At 41.6% G+C, this 19,060-nt stretch overlaps 1 protein-coding gene across 2 annotated transcripts in view; it reads left to right on the top strand.

The window, feature by feature from the left end:
- Window positions 1-19,060, top strand: part of CLIP3 (CAP-Gly domain containing linker protein 3) — a 1,549,977-nt gene that overhangs the window by 963,580 nt on the left and 567,337 nt on the right. The gene's annotated exons all lie outside the window — the stretch shown is intronic.

Below are 19,060 nucleotides of genomic sequence, written 5' to 3' on the forward strand. Positions count from 1 at the left end.
TTGAGCTCCTGTCTTTCCTGTATCTTTTTCCTTTAATATGGGCTATAACAAATCTTTCCTTATTGAGCAGCAAACTTGATCTGAGGTATTATAGGGCTCTGAGGCATTGTGGGTAAAGGGAGGAGCTCAAGGATCAGATGCAAGAGTCTAAAGGAAATTCTGCGAAGTCAGATCTGAGGTCAGATCAGAGATCCATTTGTTGAGGAAGAATGATGGCAATTTTACTTCTGCTGTTCTAGGCCTCTTTCACATTTGTTCCCCACAGGTTTGTTTTTTTCGCTATTAATCACATCATTTGAATCTATTTTACTATTTAATAAGGGCAGCATTATCAGAGATGATAAATCTTTGTGTATTCTTAGTTCCTTCTACTGGTGCACAATGAATTCTTGCCCTTCCTCATGCCTTAGTTCAAAAAAACAGAGTTCCTGCTATAAAACAGAGAAGGATATATGAGATAAGAAACACTAACATTGAGAAGAAACTTTAATGTAACAAACAGCAAAGCTTTCGGGTCTACACCCTTCTTCAATACTAAAACAGTTCAACATTGAAGCAATCAAATTTAAATAAGAGCCAAACTCATCACATGGTCACAGCCAGCCAACCATATGATGGTATAAAATCTAAGTTCAATATAATACATAACCCTTTAAATATCTATAAAATACATATAAAATTATATAAAAAGTAATAGAAATAAATAAATAAACAGAAAACTTCAAAATTTAGTATGTTGTAGTTTAACTAGGATTGGTTTCAAAGTCACAGCAGTGTTAACACCAGGCAAATGGTCAGCAGCTAATCTCAATATCCATTCATATTCTTTAATTTCTAGTAGGTTATTAGTATCACTACCTCTCATAGATGTATCTACCATGTCAATCACTCTAAATTTAAACTTGTCAGTGGTCTCTGGCAATCTGAATTTGCAGATGATTACAAATTAGAAGCTGCCATTGAATCCCATTTTGACACAAATGCTCTCCAGGAGGGACCGGCACATACAAACAACTGGTGTCTGAGCCATGAGCTAAAACTAAATGCCAAGAAATGCAGAGTAGTATCCTTAGGGAAGTCATCCACCCCTGGTAACTATCATAGTGACAACAACCCCCTTAAAGTTGACCCCAGTAGCCAGGGACTTGGAGACACACACACAGATAGGAATCTAGCCTTTGACTATCATGTGTCTACAGCAGTGAGGAAATCTGTATATGCTGCACAACTTATAAACAAATGTATGGCATCCAAGTCCAAAGAAGTCATTGCTCCAGTGTATTCAGCATTCATAATGCCTATTGACTACAGTGCTCCCTTTAGTATGTACCTAACCAGGCATATCCAACAGCTGGGACATCCACAGAGGTTCCTCTCTAAAAGCATACAGGGCATAAGTAATATGTCCTATACTGACTGCCTCAAGGTCCTATCCCTGTATTCTGTCTCCTACAGGCTTTTGAGGGAAGATCTATGCCTGGCATATAGGGTATTCTCAGACCTCACTCTGGTGGACCTCCTGCATATATGCAAAACAAACAGCACCAGAGTTACCTGTTCTAAAGACTTAAACCTTGCCTGTGATATAAATAGATCCTGCTGGAGGGGCAGGTATTTATCCCAGAGAGTATCCTATCTGTATATGTGCTGTGTGCTGCATAGGAATTACCTGTTTCTACTACCACCATATCCACAGCAAAATCATGTGCAACTGAATGTAAATTGATGTCTTTCCACACGTCAGAGCTTCTTAAGGTGATCTTTTCGCGACCAACAAACCTAGTGTCCCACTTTCCCACTTCTACCACGGTAGTCAGCTAACCATACTGTGCCCCACCCCCTTTTGCATATTCCTGGATCCGCCACTGATTATCTTTGTTGTCTAGTGTTATTTTTGGCCATAATAAATAATAAAAGACTCTTGGGAAGGGTGGTTGTGTCACTGCCGAACTGTTGGTTGTTATTGTTATCTTCAAAATCAATCAATCCACACAGTACATCTGTAATGGTACTAGATAGTGTCTGTCAAACATTTTTAGTTGCCTCCCCACATATAGATACATATTTGTATGCGCATACACGTGCATATGTATACATTTGATGGTGTGCTTTCTATCGACTTTTCATCATATTTCTGCCATCCATCATTTCAGACATATCATTTGTGCTAATAACTCAACAGTCCAAGAATACTTGCCATACTGGATCTTCAGTTCACAAGTGCCGGTCGGCCGACTCCTGAGATTTTCGAAATCGAGTTTCAGAACCGAAGTCTTCAATAAAGCTAAGTACCCCGTTGGGGAAACTTTTTCTTGCTCCAGACCGATGTCAGTAAAAGTTAATAGTTGTATTTCTTGTGGGAAGCAAATACCTCATAAGGACTTTCACTCTTACTGTATTCCTTGCCTAGGCCCTGACCACGACGTTACTAGTTTTCGGTTTTGTGCTAGATTCAACAAACGCACTATTAAGCGTCGGTTTGATTTTGCTTTACATTACTTTGGCCGAAAGTTTAACTATATAATGCCGTCGGAACAAACGACGACCAGAATTCATAAAAAATGCAAAGACAAAGAAAAGGACAGGCATCCGAGGTCCAAAACCGACGACGAAGCCTCTTCTAGGCCAGTCGCCGGTTCGCCGGTTCTCAGTGAGGTGCTTTCGCAGCCCCTGACACCCGCTACCTCAGAGCCACAGGTCATATCCGACACCCATGTGGAGACACCTAGGCCTGTGGAAACTCAAGGTATTGGGCCTGCGGAAACTATTCCCTCAGATGAGTCCGGAGCCGCTGAGCAGGCATCGGCTTCTGAGGGTGTTTTCAGACCTTCACAGCTTCCTATAAAGTCCACTGCAGCAGCCAAGGCAAAGTCAAAAACACCATTAAAGACAAAGAAACAAGTACAACATTCTCCTGAACACTCAACCATGCCAAAGAAACAGATGCTTAAAATGGCCGAAGACCTAATTACTTTGATCGGGGGTTCCCATCCCCCTCCTGATAAAAGGCCTAGGCAAGACACTGACTATGATTCCTCTGACCAGGTTTCTGTTTCCTCTGATTCCTCTTCAGATCAGGGATATTCTCTCCCTCCCTATGAGGACTCTGATGCAGAAGAATCTATACCTTCAGCCTCTCCGCCTGAGGATTATTCTTTTGGGGAAACCCTGCACACCATGAGGGAGCATTTCCATTGGGAGAGCCAGGATTACTCAGAATCCAAGAAAAGGCTCAGAGACTTTCTTTTATTGCCTCAGCACAGGCCCCTGGCTATTCCCCCTGTGCTTGATATTGTTGATGATGTTTTCTCTGAATCCAGCCTGTCTCCTGATTCTTTACCCCCTGCACCAGTCAAGCCAGACAGGTACTACAGGGTCCCTGACTCTCATAAATTTCTTTACAAACACCCTGCTATGGACCCAGAAACAATTTCTCAGGGTCCCAAAGGGGTTAAGGATTCCACTGCTAAAAACCCAGTCCCCTCTGATAGGGATTCTAGAGCACTGGATAGATGGGGGAAAAAAGTTTACACTTCTGCTACTTTAGCTGTAAGGGCTTTAAATTGCCAGTTTCACATGCTTAAATATCAGCAGTACCTCTTGTCTTTGTTAAAACAGAAAATGCTTACAAACTCAGAAAGTCCTGACAGTAAGGAAATACAGGATTTATTGCATGCAGCTGAACAAGTGGGAAAGCATACTCTGCAATGTGGTTTGGATTCATTAGAGACTTCTTGTAGAGACGCAGTTACAGGCTCTGTCATTCGAAGGCATGCTTGGTTGAAAGAACAAAGTTTAGCTGAACATGTTAAAGTAAAATTATTGGATGCTCCACTACAGCATGATACTTTGTTTGGTGTTAAGGCAGAGGAGGTGTTAAAGAAAATGGAGGATAAAGCAAAATCAATGCAGACTGTAAAGGATTTCATACAGGTTCAACCTCCTAGGTTTAGCAGAAACTGGCCCTCAAAAAATTGGTCATTTCCAGTGTCAGACAGGCTACACAGAGGTAGATACAGACACCCAAGAGGCAGATCTCAGCCCCAAGGCTCCTACAGACCTAAACAATGGGGTGCTTCAGCCCCCAAAGGAGGAGAAGACAAGTTACAACCTTATAGGAAACAGTCCCAATGACTTCCCTCTACAAATGCCGAGCACTTACCTTTTGGCAGCACCCCTAGGGGGAAAGCTAGCACTTTTCTCACAAAATTGGCACATAATCACTCAGGACAAATGGGTACTGAATATTGCTTCTCAGGGTTACAGGTTCCACTTTCACACCCTTCCAAGATCAAAAGGTATGCCGGACCTGCCACAAAACCAATGGGCAGAGGCACAAAAACAAATTGCTGCTCTCATGGACATGGGAGCTATTCAAAGAGTACCACAGCAAGAACAAGGATTTTACTCAAGACTTTTCCTAGTACCCAGAAAGGACAAAGCCTGCAGACCAATACTGGACTTGTCAATCCTAAATACTTTCCTGGATGTTCCAAAATTCAAGATGTTAACACTGCAGCAACTTCTACCCATGCTGGGCAAGAGGGCTTGGCTAGTTAATTTAGACCTCAAGGAGGCATACCTGCATGTCCCAATCAGACAATCTTGAAGAAGATACCACAGATTCATAGCTGGCTCAATGCATTACCAATTCTCTGCACTGCCCTTTGGCTTATCTACTGTGCCAGGGTCTTCACAAAATGCCTGGCACCAGTAATTGCATTTTGCAGACAAAGAGGAATTCAAATATATCCCTACTTGGATGACTGCCTTATTCAAGCAGAGAGCAAGGACATTCTTCTAAAGCATCTGGAATTTGTAAAAAGACTACTAATTTGCCTAGGGTACACAGTAAATGAAAAGAAATCAAAGCTAGTGCCCTCACAAGAGATAATATTCCTGGGTGCAAGCTTAAATACAACTGCCCAGATGGCTTATCTCACGCCAGACAAGCAAAAGCAACTGACTCATTACTTTCAAATGATGGCAACAAAGACCCAGCTCCCTGCAAGAAAAATTCTGCAGGCCCTGGGCTTCATGGCGTCCTGCATTCTACTAATTCCATATGCAAGACTGCTTATAGGTTCATAGGTTAGTACTAGGCTAACTACCCTTTCGAGACATTTTAAGCCTAGCCAATTATCCCTTATGAGACTCAAACCCTGCACCTTGTGTTTGTAAGGCAAATACCTAAACCATTAGGCCACTCTCCATATGAGGAAACTGCAATGGTATCTAAAAAGTGTTTGGACACAACATTGCCACAGCCTGGAAACAATAATAACTTTAATTCCCTGCCTACAACAGGAGTTTCGATGGTGGTCCCAGGCCTGTCACCACAACAAGGGACAGCCTTTCACCTCACCCACAGCCAGGTAGACAATAACAATGGATGCATTGGATTATGCCTGGGGGGCACATATGGCAGGAAAATGTATTCAGGGCACATGGCCCAAGGAATAAATGCGTCTTCACATCAATCAAAAAGAGATGCTAGCTGTACAGAATGCCCTGACAGCTTTCAAGGACCTACTACATCCAGGACAGCTACTAATAAAGATGGACAATACCACAGTTATGTGGTACATAAACAAGCAAGGGGGCACACATTCCTACCCCCTCTGCAGGCAAGCCATGACTTTGTGGAACATAGCACTGACCTATCAAGTACATCTACAGGCACAATTCCTGCCAGGAACGAAAAATACACTGGCAGACGAACTAAGCAGAAATCTCATGGATCCTCACGAATGGAAACTAAATCCACAGGTGTTCAGCATGATAACAAAGAAATGGGGATGCCCAGACATAGATCTTTTTGCCTCCCCGCACAACTGCCACTACAGAAATTCTGCAAAAGAACTTATCACTCACAAGCATGGAAAGTGGATGCTCTATCATTCAGCTGGAAAACCCTGACAGTTCATGCCTTCCCTCCACTGCCTCTTCTTCCCTAGGTGCTCCTAAAAGTCAGACAAGAGAGGCCAAAAATGATCCTGATTGCCACAGACTGGCCACGCCAGCACTGGTACCCAATCCTAAAGAGCTTGTCTCAAGGCCCAGCCTGGCCTTTACCTCAAATTCCTCATCTTCTGACTCAACAAACAATCAGATTCTGCACAGTCAACTCAGAACCTTAAATCTGGCAGCATGGCAGATAACGTAGCCACTCAGACCGCAACACTCTCTAAAGCTGTTATGGATGTCATTTTAGAAGCCAGGAGGCCCAGCACTAGGAAATATTATGCAGAAGAATGGAAGAGATTCTGTGATTGGAACCAGGCACACGGGCTCAAACCACTTGTTCCAAATATACCCCAGATTTTACAATACCTAACTGAGATGCTAGACAAAGGCCTATCCTTCTCATTTATTAAGATCCGTGCCTCTGCCATTTCAGATAATTACAATATGGAACCTCCTATTTTTTCACATCCACTTCTAAGGCAGTACCTCAGAGGGGCAAAAAACATAAGACCTCCAAGGAGAGCACCAATTCCTACTTGGGATCTCAGTTTTGTTTTAGAAAAGCTCACACTGCCTCCTTTTGCACCAGCCAGCACAGCTGATATAAAAGATAAAAGATAAAATTCTTATCATGGAAAACTGCTCTGCTCCTAGCAATAACTTCAGCAAGAAGAGTCTCAGAGTTACAGGCGTTAATGGTAGTGGAACCTTTCATCATTTTGCACCAGGACAGAGTCTCTCTTAGGACAAACCCAGCATTCATGCCAAAGGTGGTTTCCAATGTGGCTCTTAACCAATCCATTCATCTACCAACTTGCTATCCAAGTCCCCAGAACAAAGGGGAGAGACTTCTGCACACTTTGGACATACACAGACAGCTACGATTCTACTTGGACAAAACAAAAGCTTTCAGAAAAACTGAGCAACTGTTTGTAGCCTAAGCTGCTGGATCACAACCACGGACCCTGGAAATTACCGCCCCATAAGCTTGACGTGCCTGGTCTGCAAAGCTATGGAGAGGATCATTATGGAACTCATAAACAAAGACATTGGGGACCTACAGACATTGGATCCTACCCAATTTGGCTTTGTCAAGGGCAGATCCTGCCTTTTGAACTTGGTCGACTTTTTTGAAACAGTCACTAAGGCCATTGATGAGGGTAAGGCAGTTCACACAGCCTACCTTGACCTTGCAAAAGCCTTTGACACAATACCCCACTCGGGCATCATAGACAAACTCATCAGCTTAAATGTAAACCCATATGTCACAAGATGGGTTGCAAACTGGCTCAAGGACAGAACCCACGGGGTCAGAGTTGCTGGAGCTATGTCAGACTCTAAGCCAGTCACAAGCGGTGTCCCACAGGGCTCAGTCCTGGGACCCCTCTTGTTCGGCATTTATTTTTCCGAGGTACAGGCAAACATAGGAGGATTGTGGCTGACAAAGTTCGCAGATGACTGCAAACTGGGCGCCCATAATTGATACTCCAGCGGACACAAACATCCTTCAGAGAGGCCTCATAGAAATGGATAATTGGTGCCAGAGCCATGGCCTTAAGCTGAACGCCAAAAAATGTATAGTCATACCCTTTGGGAAAAACAAGGTACTGACAAATTACCACATAGGTGGTAATCCATTAAGTACGGAAGAGGTAATCAGGGACCTAGGGACCCAGGTTGATAGTAACCTCTCATTTGACACTCACATTGCCAAAGTGGTTAGGAAGACCTTCTATATTGCCCTCCTTATCATGAAGGGTTTCACATCTAGATCAAGAGAGGTCATTGTGCCCCTGTACTCTTCTCTTATCAGGCTAATGATTGAGTACAATGCCCCATTTGGGATGTATCTCACCCGACACCTGCAGCAGTTGGAAAGACCCCAAAAGTTCCTCACCAAGAGGATAAAGGGTCTTAAACATATGTCATATGCTGCCCGACTGAAAAAACTCCAGCTCTATTCAGTCGCATACCGCCTACTCAGAGGTGATCTGTGCCTGACGTACAAGGCCATGTCCAATCCGGAATTAATGGACATGCTCCACCTCAGAAAATCCAAATCCATCAGAGCCACGAGAACAAGAGACTTAAACCTCAACACAGAAATAAATAGGACGTGCTGGAGTGACAGATTCATAACCCAGAGGCTCCCTACACTCTGGAACAGAATCCCAGTCCATGTTAGGCAGAGCCCCTCACTGACTCTATTCAAGAGAAATCTTGACAAGTGGATGGGAGATCATAGGTTTACCCCGGGGGTCATCTCTGTGTCACTACTAGACAGAGGCACAGTAAACTAAACCCTAAAAGGGCGTAGTATTCTCATCCTAAGGGGTGGTGAAAGCCACACACACTCTGGCTAGGCTTATAAATGCCGTAGGGCAGATAGCCTAGTACGAACCTATGAACCTATGAAGGAAAGCCTATCTCAAAGCAGACAATTTCAAAATGGATAGGACACTGCATTCACTTCTGTTATGCACAACATGGCAAACCAGTGCCTAAGGGCATTAGGCCACATTCTACCAGAGCAGCAGCCACTTCAGCAACCTTTCTCAGAGGAGTACCAACCAAAGACATTTTAGAAGCTGCAACCTGGAGTTCAGTGCACACTTTCACCAAGCACTACCACTTACCTCTCTACTCTAAATCCATAGCAGGCTTTGCCACTGCAGTTTTGCATGGTCTGGTAGCCTCTCCTAATCCTATTTATGCCCAGCCACCCAACCTCAGCTTTGGGATTCAACCCAAGTGTAATGACTGCAACAGTGAAACACGATGAACATAGTCACTTGTGTACCTAACATAAATGTAGATGTTCGAGTGTATTCACTATTGAAGTCCAGGTTACCCACCCAACATCCCCCTTTCTCATTGCTGGGACTTCTCTGTACTTCTCAACTCTATACAACCTATGTGGTGTATTTGCTTGTAGATGAAGGAAATGTTTATATTAGTACATGCATACTTTGTAGCATATTTTTATTTTTTCAGCCTTCCTATCTGGGGGCACCTGACATCTGGGGCAAGAAAAACTAAAGAAAATGTCGTCGGTTGCATCTTTTATACCCCTGGCACACTGACGTCAGGGAGGAGGTGACAGCAACTGACGCTGGACCTAGACTTTGGAACTCGGGCTGACTGCAGGTAGCCTGCCAGCAGGATAACCCAAGTGTAATGACTGCAACAGTGAATAAACTCGAACATCAACATTTGTGGTAGGTACACAACTGTACTTTCTGCCCCCTCCCCCTTTGCAACCAAATATCTGTTTGTGGATGAAACCCAAGTAGAGCTAACAACATTTTGTGCACATTCAAGCCCCACACTATCTTTCTTAAGTACACATTCTGTAAGGTGACGCCAAGTAATATTACAACACAGACCTGCATTTTCTGACATGTAGGAGTGTGTTAATTTTTACATTAGCCTACTTGTACAACTTGTGAAAAAAAAAGCAAATCCAGACCATCATTATTGTGTGTGGCTTTGCCTTTTGTGAAGGATTCCTTCCACACAGTGAAAGAAATCCATTGGCCATAACAACTCCAGTCCTGACAAATTAACTGTGCATGTGTAATGCACACAAAAAAAAATGGAGTGTTTTTTAAAAAGTTGCTGCTACAGAAACTAATTCAAAGTTATTCCCCAGTAGTAAACACTCTGAAAAAAGCGTTAATGTTTCAGGGGCTGCTTTGTATGGAAGTATGTGAAATTGGCAACAGAGAAAATCTGGTTGCGATAATACGCAAGTACTATATATATATATATATATATATATATATATATATATATACATATATATTAGAAGTGTGTTTAGACAGATAATGATTTTTTTTATGTAATTAGCCCAAACTACTCTGTTATTCCTTAGATGTCTGCATGTTTTGTTTGTGAATGTTTTGTATTTCACCAGAGCTCAGCCTGAAATTGGTCAGTATTAATCAGTGCATCCATCCATAACCCTTTTTCCCATTTTGCACATGGGTCAGGTTGTCACTTTAACAGTGACAATCATCTTGAGCCAAGGTTTAGACCACCGTATGACTAGCCCTGCCGCTGTAGTTCATCCTTACCAATCATTCGCGCACACACTCACACCTATGGCCAATTTAGAGTGTCCAATTCACCTATTGCATGTCTTTGGAATGTGGGAGGAAACTGGTGCACCCGGAGGAAAGCCACGTGACCACAGGGAGGACATGCAGACTCTGTACAGAAGGCACCCCAGCCAATAATCAAATTGGAGAACCTGTTTCTGTGAGGCGACTGCTAATCTCTACACCACCGCAGCCATCCTAAATATTGATCAGTGCACTACCATGGTAGGCAGATATAAGTAAATAAGCAAATGCATTAAAATAATTCCAGAAAACAGTATAGTTGGTATTGTACTGCTTTTCTGACCATATCTGTGATAATCTGCAGTTTAAAGGAATGGAGACTTAATACATAAACGGAGACACTAACACAGTCATACACATGCACATACACACACACACACAAATATATATATATATATATATATATATATATATATATATATATATATATATATACACACACACACATATAAATATATATATATAAATATGTATGTATATATGTATATATATATATATATATATATATATATATATATATATACACACACATATAAATATATATATATAAATATGTATGTATATATGTATATATATACATATATATATATATATATATATATATATATATATATATACATATATATATTTATATACACACACACACATATAAACACAGTCATTTTCTCTCTCTCTCTCTCTCTCTGTCACACACACAAAAACAAAGAGCTGTACTTGTGTACTGACTGGCAATACTGAAACAGCTTCCTTGTCATTTTTAACTTTGAACAGGAAGTGTGTTTTGATAGCTGTTTTCACACATTCTGTAATAGCTGCCAAACTGTAGCATTTGGCAGCTATTTTAGCAGTTAAGAGTTATCAAACTGTGGCATCTGACTTCTGTCAAAAGAGACAATGAACTGCAGTATATGGCATCTGTTTCAATGTCTGTAAAAAGGTGCATCAAACCAAAGAACTGTAAAAAGGTGTATCAAGCCAAAGAACTTTGGTTGTGACATTTACTAACAGGATTACAGAACTTCTAATAACTTTTATATTCCCAGGATGCGACTCTCTATAGAACAGTTTCTTGTTGTGTGTTCTTTTCTTGATCTCACGTCTGAAAATTTAAGCACATTTGATGGCCATTTTCTAAATGTGTGTGTGTGTGTGTGTGTGTGCATGCGTGTTTATGTATCTATATCTCTATCTGTATGAGTGTGTGTGCATGTGTGTCTGTCTCTCTTTCTGAACTATGTGTTGGCTACTATCAAACTATTTGCTAGACGGAAGTCTAGAATGGCTTCTCCTTCTTTATTCCTGTTGCCCCAACCATGTGTACCCAGGCAGTCCTCATATCCTGTTCTTTCTGTCCCAGTATGTGCAAGTCACTCATTATCGACACCAATTCCTGTTGTTATGCTTTATCTAGTCTGTCCTGCAACTGCTGTTTGAATGCACTCTTTTCCTTACTATCACAACCCTGCTGTGGGGCATAGGCTGAGATTATGAATACTGCCCTATCATTCCACTGGATTCTGATTGCCATGAGTCTGTTGTTAATTCTGATGATATCACTTACTGCCTTTTGAAGCCTCTCTCTCTCCACAATTCCTACACCATTTCTAGCCTGTCCGCCACCTGAGTAGTAGAGTTTGGATTGCAAGCCAAGTGGCTTTGCTGCACTGCCCTTCCATCTAGTCTCTTGGATACATAGGATGCTCAGCCTCTTCCCTATCATTATGTCATCCACTTCCAAGCTGCATCCTACCAGTGAACCTACATTAAGTGTAGCAATTGTCAGTTCATGTTTGGCAGGTTGGTTGGTTTTACGTCCAGCTTTCGCTCAATAGAGTTATCCCAAGTAACCCAGGCTGGGCAACTAAACACCGGCCAGCCAGTAGCTTATTTATCCAGGGCTGCTGGGCTTTATTGCGGTCACACACCAGCCAATAAGGGCACATATACCCCTTCCGCCGTTAGCAAGAGGCCCTGGCTTCGGTCAAAGTAGGCCAGGTCCTCAACCCACTTATCACCAGTAACTACCCATGCCCATTTTTTGCAACATTAGTCAACATGACCAAATCACTTAGAGCCATATTTTACACCATTGAGTGGCTAGCTCTGCCATGGCATGCACTCTGTGATCAGTGTTCTCCTATCTTGAGGATACTGCACACCACAGTAGATGCCCAAAGCATTTGGTCTGTACAAATCTTTCCCTGTAGTGCACCATGTAGAGTCTGTGCTGCTGCCCACAGCTCCATTCATTGGTGAGTTTGAGATGGAAACGCTCAGCATGTTTTTCGGACATGGGAGAAACCCCACGGAGACACAGGGAGAACATGCAAACTACAAAAGGATTTGGTCAGAGGTCAGGATCGAACCTTGTACATGGGGTGAGGGTGAAGATCATAGCCATTAAGCCATCTGATCTCATCTAACACTCATGCCTGACTGTCACAGATCTTCTTTCACACAATCCATCCACCTCTTTGCTGGATGTCCTTCCTTCCTCTTATGTTCTTTCTGTCTGTCCCAAGTCTTCCTCACCATATTGTCTTCTGCTTTTCTACACATGCGCCCAAACCACCATAATCTGTTCTCTTTGATCTTTTCTGCAATTGGAGCTACTTTGGCTTCTGCTCTTATGTCCTCATTTCTTCATCTGTCCCACAGTGTGCATTTTACCACCTTTCTCAGGCACTTAATTTCCATCACCTCTAGCTTTTTCAACTGTGCTGCCTTTATTGCCCAGGTTTCTATACCATACAGTAGTATTGGTCGCACTACTGTCTTGTACACCTTACTGTTCAACTTCTTTGGCATTCCTTTGTCATGGGCTACACCTTATACTCTATGCCAGTTGACTGCAGCCCCTCTGATTCTAGCTTTGACCTTTTCATTCAGACTACCCTTCTCCTTAGCCACCCCTCCCAGATACTTGAGCTGTTTACCTGTTCCACTATCTTCCCTTTTATGTCTATTCTCAGCTTCAACTGATTTCCCCAATTTGCTGCCGTTACCACTGTCTTACCTGTGCTTAGTTTCATCCCATGTGCCTTCAGATTTGCATTCCATTCTCCTATCCTTTGCTGACGTTCTAGCTCAGAGTCTGCCTGTACTGCCACATCATCTGCATACAGCAGCTTTGTTGATCTCTCCCCTCCAACCTATTTGGTAATGTAGCCCATCACCAGTATGAACAGCAGTGGGCTCTGATGTCCTCGTTTTTTCACTGTCTCACAGTGTGCATCCCACCAGCCATCTCAAGCACTTAATTTCCATCATCTCTAGATCCTTCAATTGCTCTACTTTTATTGCCCAGGTATTTGTACCATACAGTAGCACTTATTGCACCACTGTTTTGCACACCTTACTTTTCAGCTTCTTTTGCATTTGTCTGTCATACACTGCCCCTAACGCTCTGTGCCAGTTGGCTGCAGCCCTTCTGATTCTAGCTTTGACCTCCTTATTCAGATTTCCCTTCCCCTTAACCACCCCCTCAGATACTTGAAGCTGCTGACCTGTTCCACTGTTTTCCCATCTATCTCAATTCTTAGCTTCTTCTGATTTCCCTATTTGCTGCCATTACAACTGTCTCATCTGTACTCAGTTTCATCCCATGTGCATTTATTTTTCCATTCCATTCCCCTATCCTTTGCTGAAGTTCTTCTTAGTGTGTACCTATTATGTCACGTTATTTGGATACAGCAACTTTTTTGATCTTTCCCCTCCAACCTGTTTTCTAAAGTAGTCCATCACCAATGTGAACAGCATTGGGCTCGGAACTGATCCCTGATGTACACCCACTCCCACTGAGAACCTCTCTGAGTCCACAAACACTATTTGCACTTGAATCATTGGATCCTTGTACATCACTTGCACTAATTCTACTGCTGTTTCTGGGACTTCAGACCATTGCAGGACTGCCCAGATCAGCTTTCTTGTGACCTTGTCATATGCTTTCTCTAAGATTAGGAATGCTCTGTTGGACTTTTTCCTCATTTCTAGTTTCTTCTCGGTTATCTGTCTCACTGCAAACTTTGAGTCTTTTGTGCTGCATCCTGATCTGAATCCAAACTGCTCATCTCCCTTCTTACTTTCTACTACTTTGCATATTCGTTTATCAGTCGCCGTCTCAAAAACTTTCATCTATTGTGACAGGTTTGATACCTCTGTACTATCCACAGTTGTGGATGTCCCCTTTGTTCTTGTACACTGGCAGTAGTATGCTTATTCTGCAATCATCTGGGATTTACCTTGATTTTCAAACTACTATGAGTACCTTCAGGAGCCATTTCTTCCCTTTCTCACCAAACAACTTGATCATATCTGCTGTGACCTCATCTGAGCTTATTGCTTTCCCTGACCTTTCCTTAGCGCTTCTTATTTCTTACTTGCTTCTTGGGTGGGTTCTTCCAATTGTTTCACTTTAGGTTGTGTCTGGTACAGTACAGCTTCTGTGGGGTCTTCTTCATTCAGAAGCTGTTAGAAGCACTCTTTCCATCTACCTTGGATATCCTGTGTACTGGTGAGAAGTTTATTGCTGTCATCCCTTATGAAGGGTGTCTGACTATCTTCTTTATCTTTCTGTTTTTCCCTTGTAGCCTGATAGATTTTCTTTGTGCCATCTCTTGAGTCAATTCCCAGACAATACACAAATCGATAAACTGTGCAGATTCTAAAATTTATTCTCAGACACAACAGATTATAGATATATTTACAAAATCTTATGCAAAACAGTTTGGCTCCACAAAAGGGGTGGTAAGTTGTCCTAGTAACATCCAGGTAACCCCAGATACTGGAATCAAATTAGATTATATTGAAAACGAACGGTGCAAACTGGAGCCAAACAAAGCGCAGGGAGGAGACGGAATAAGTAACAATGATTTGAGAACACTTAAGCAAGAACTTACACTGCCATTACATCTATTATTCAGTAGGGTCATATAAATATGGGGAGATTCCTCAAGATTGGAGACATGCACTTATTAAACCTGTCTTTAAGGGAAAGGGGAGTAGGACAAACCCAGAATCATATAGACCATTAAGTCTACTTTCATGTTGTGGAAAAATAATAGAGAAGGTAATACTGGATAAGTTATTGTCAGAACTGGATAGGTTGGGACTTCAAACCATATATCAGCATGCATATGTTGAAAATAAATCTATTACCACCTGTAACATGATGTTCTATAACAATATAATAACAGCTATGAATGAAAAATTGTGCTGTGATGTGATTTATATAGATTTAACATCAGCATTTGACAGGGTCATGCACAAAACAGTGATCAATAAATTAGTACAACTAGGTATTGATGTACTGTTGATAAGATGGATAGCTGCATGGCTTACAAATAGGACATGGCAAGTATCACACACCAACTGGACATGTGAAATCCTTGGTTACAGTCAAGGTGTCCCACAGGGCTCTGTACTAGGCCCTTACTTGTTTAGATTGTATCTTTCAGACCTTACTTTTTCATCTGAGGTGTTCTACAGTCTATATGCTGACGACTTGCAATTGGGTAAACTGATTACAAGTGTTACAGATAAGGCATGTCTGCAAAATAATTTGACTAAATTGACCATTTGGGCACGGGAGAATAATATGTTGATAAATACATCAAAAACTAAGCATATGAGATTTGGGAGACATAAACTGAAAGGTGAATATCTAATAAAGCACACAGTGATTGAAACTGTAGACTCATTTAAGGACCTGGGTATATGGGTAGAGTCAGCTATGAGTTTTTCTAATCATATCAAGCAATTGGCTAATGATAGTTATAGAACTATAGGTTGTATAAAAAGATTTATAAAGTCTAGAAAATGAAACATAATGAAGTCATTGTTTGTTAGTTGCATTAGACCCAAAGTTAAGTATGGAATAACAATATGGAAACCCTATAGGAAAACAAGCATGAATAAACTGGAAAGAGTACAGTGGAAATATACTAAGGGCATCCATGGATGTGAAAATCTAAGTTATTATGAAAGACTAAAATATCTGAACCTGTACAGTGTCTCTTGTTAGATATTTAAGAGGAGATCTTATTCAGGTATATAAGGCATTTTGGGGCAACTACCTCTGTGAATGTTTGGGGTTATCAAAAAGTAGTAGAGAATCATCAGATAACCTATGTAGAAGATTCTATAGGAATGAGAAGTGTACTAATTTGTTCTCTGACAGAGTAGCTGATGCTTGGAACAGACTACCAAATTACATTAAAGCAAGTACTAGTTTAGATATTTTTTAAGAACAACCTGGACATTTATTATGGGAACAAGTGTTTTGGCATATTGGCAAACTAGAAGGGCTTTAATGCCCGTGCTTGAAACATTTGTATGTATGTATGTATGGTAGAGTTCCTCTCACAGCCTTTATGTTACATAACCAGTATTCCTTCCTAGTCTGCTCTGTCTTTTCTGTCCCACACCTTTTCCTGCACTCTTTTCTTTTGATGACTTCTGGACTTCTGCATTCCACCACCAAGTTTTCTTATGTACCTTATTTCCATACTTGGCTTGGCTTGTATATCTGTGCTATAGTCATCACAAATGCTGTTTTGAGGCACTGGCATTTTTGGTCATCTCTACCTATTTCTTCTTGTTTCTAAGGTTACAGCCAAGATTATTTCACCAAACTCTTATGCTTTCTCTCCAGTCAACTTCCAAGTCTTCAGCCTAATCTCTGTTGACCTTAGATCCCTCTCTAACCACTACTTGCAGCCAATTGTGACAGCGAGTGGTTTGTACTGTGGGCTGACTGTTTCACTGGAGATGACTTTGCAATCACTGAGTCTACCCCATTAGTCTTTCCTTACTAGAAAGAGCTCTGAGTTGCATGTTGGCCACTCTTTTATGTGCTCTTGTGATTGTCTCTTGCTGAAGTATGTGTTGGCCACCATCAAGCCATTTGCCATACAGAAGTCTAGAGTGGCTTCGCTTTCTTCATTCCTGTTGCTCCACCCATGTGGACCCAAGCAGTTCTTGTATCCTGTTCTGTTCCAATATGTGCATATAGGTTTCTCATTACCACCACCAAATCCTGTTGCTCTGCTTTATCTAGTAGGTCTTGCAGCTGACTGAATGCAGTCTTTCCTCACTAACACAACACAGCTGTGGGGCATAGACTGAGATTATCAATACTGCCATATCCTTACATTGGAGTCTGATTGCCATGTGTCTGTCACTAATTTTGATGAAATCCCTCACTTTCATTTGAAGTCTCTCTCATCCCACAATTCCCACACTAATTCTAGTTTGTCCTTCTCTTGAGCAGTAGACTGTGGATCCCAAGCTAAGTGGCTTTGCAGCAATGCTCTTCCATCTTGTTTCCTAGATACACAGGATGTCTAGCCTCCTCCTTACCATCATGGCATTGACATCCAATCTGCACACTGTCAGCAGTCCTACACTGAGTGTAGCAGTTCTTTTTTCATGTTTGGCAAGTTGACTAGTTCACATTCAGTTTTTGTTTAGCAGAGCTTTCCCAGGGAGCCCAAGTTTGGCATTAGAACATTGGCCAGTCAGTATCTTATTGACCCATGGCTGCTGGGCTCTATCATGGGCATACACTGGCCAGTAGGAGTACATAGACCCCTCCCACTGTCAGCATGGGTCCCCGGCATAAGTCAGAGTAGACCAGATCCTCAGACCACTTATCACAGGCAAATACCGATGCCCATTTGGGGACATTAGTCAACGCAACCGAATCATCTAGAGACATTTTTAAAACTGTTGAGCGACTAGCCCTAACATGGTACACATATCTCTCAACTGTCCATATTTTCACAGAATGTCCAGATTTGTGCTTCAAACTATTTGTCTGATCTTTGTAAAATTTGTGATTTTTGGATTTCTGCAGCAAATCAGTGAAGACTGAATTCAATAAATAATGACAGGCATTCACATTTCAGACTTCATATCCTTCAAAAAATGCATGGTAACACAAGATCTCTTATTCTAGTAACTTTCTAAGTTTATAAGACCAACATTTAAAATCTGTCCCTATTTTTGTGGCTTTGTCCCCCATTATTTTTGGTTTCATCCAGATTGTTTGTGTTAAGAAGTTGAGAGCTATGATGGTACACACTGTTATCCGTGATTTCCTATCTTAAGGGTACTGTGCACCACAATTGATAGCCAAAGTGGTTGTTCTGTACAAGTCTTCCTTCTATAGGTACCATTTAGAGTCTGTGCTGCTGCCCACAACTCCAATCTTGGGTGAGTTTGCAGTGAAAACGCTCGGCATGTTTTTGGGAGGTGGAAGGAACCCCACAGGGAGAACATGCAAATTCCATATAGGCATCTGCCAGAGGTCAGGATCAGATCTGTACCTTGTGCATGGGAGGCAACGGCTTTAACCATTATGGTAACTGGTGTCTCTAATGAAGTTAAGTTCAAACTGCTGACTTGTACTTGTATGGGGCAGTAGTATTCAGCTTATTTTAAGGTATGACCCAGTTGCAGCACCTGATTATATATTAACCAATCTTCCAGTTTTGAGTTTGCCACAGTAAAGAGTTTTCACCAAAAATTTCCCTTCTAAAGAATGCCTTGTCTACTTAGGTCAAGCTCTGTGGCATAGTATCCAAAGACATTCCTTAGCAGAGCTTTTTTCTTTTGATCTATAGTTTCAAATCACTGTGAAATGTTTAATTGCTTCTAGATGCAGGTGAAGTAACAGATATGCATGAATTACTCAGAAAATGCTTTAAAATATGCCATATCTTTTTTATATATTACTTTGAAGAATTATGCATTCATAGAAAACTCGAAGTGTAGAATAAAGGGATGAAGGGGAAGAAGACCTCTGCTTGAATTACTGTCTTTTTTTTTTCTTTGTTATATTTTTTGTTGTTTTTGGAGTATTTCTGAACTGGTACAAGGAGCTTTCTACAGATGCAGAATCGCATACTGTAGAAGCCTGGTACTCCTAAGGGAGGGTGGGAGGTCACTGATCTGTAGAAAGTGTACCG

The sequence above is a fragment of the Protopterus annectens genome, chromosome 1.part0 (genome assembly GCF_019279795.1).
Source record: "Protopterus annectens isolate FY-2018-M chromosome 1.part0, PAN1.0, whole genome shotgun sequence".
Lineage (NCBI taxonomy): Eukaryota > Metazoa > Chordata > Ceratodontiformes > Protopteridae > Protopterus > Protopterus annectens.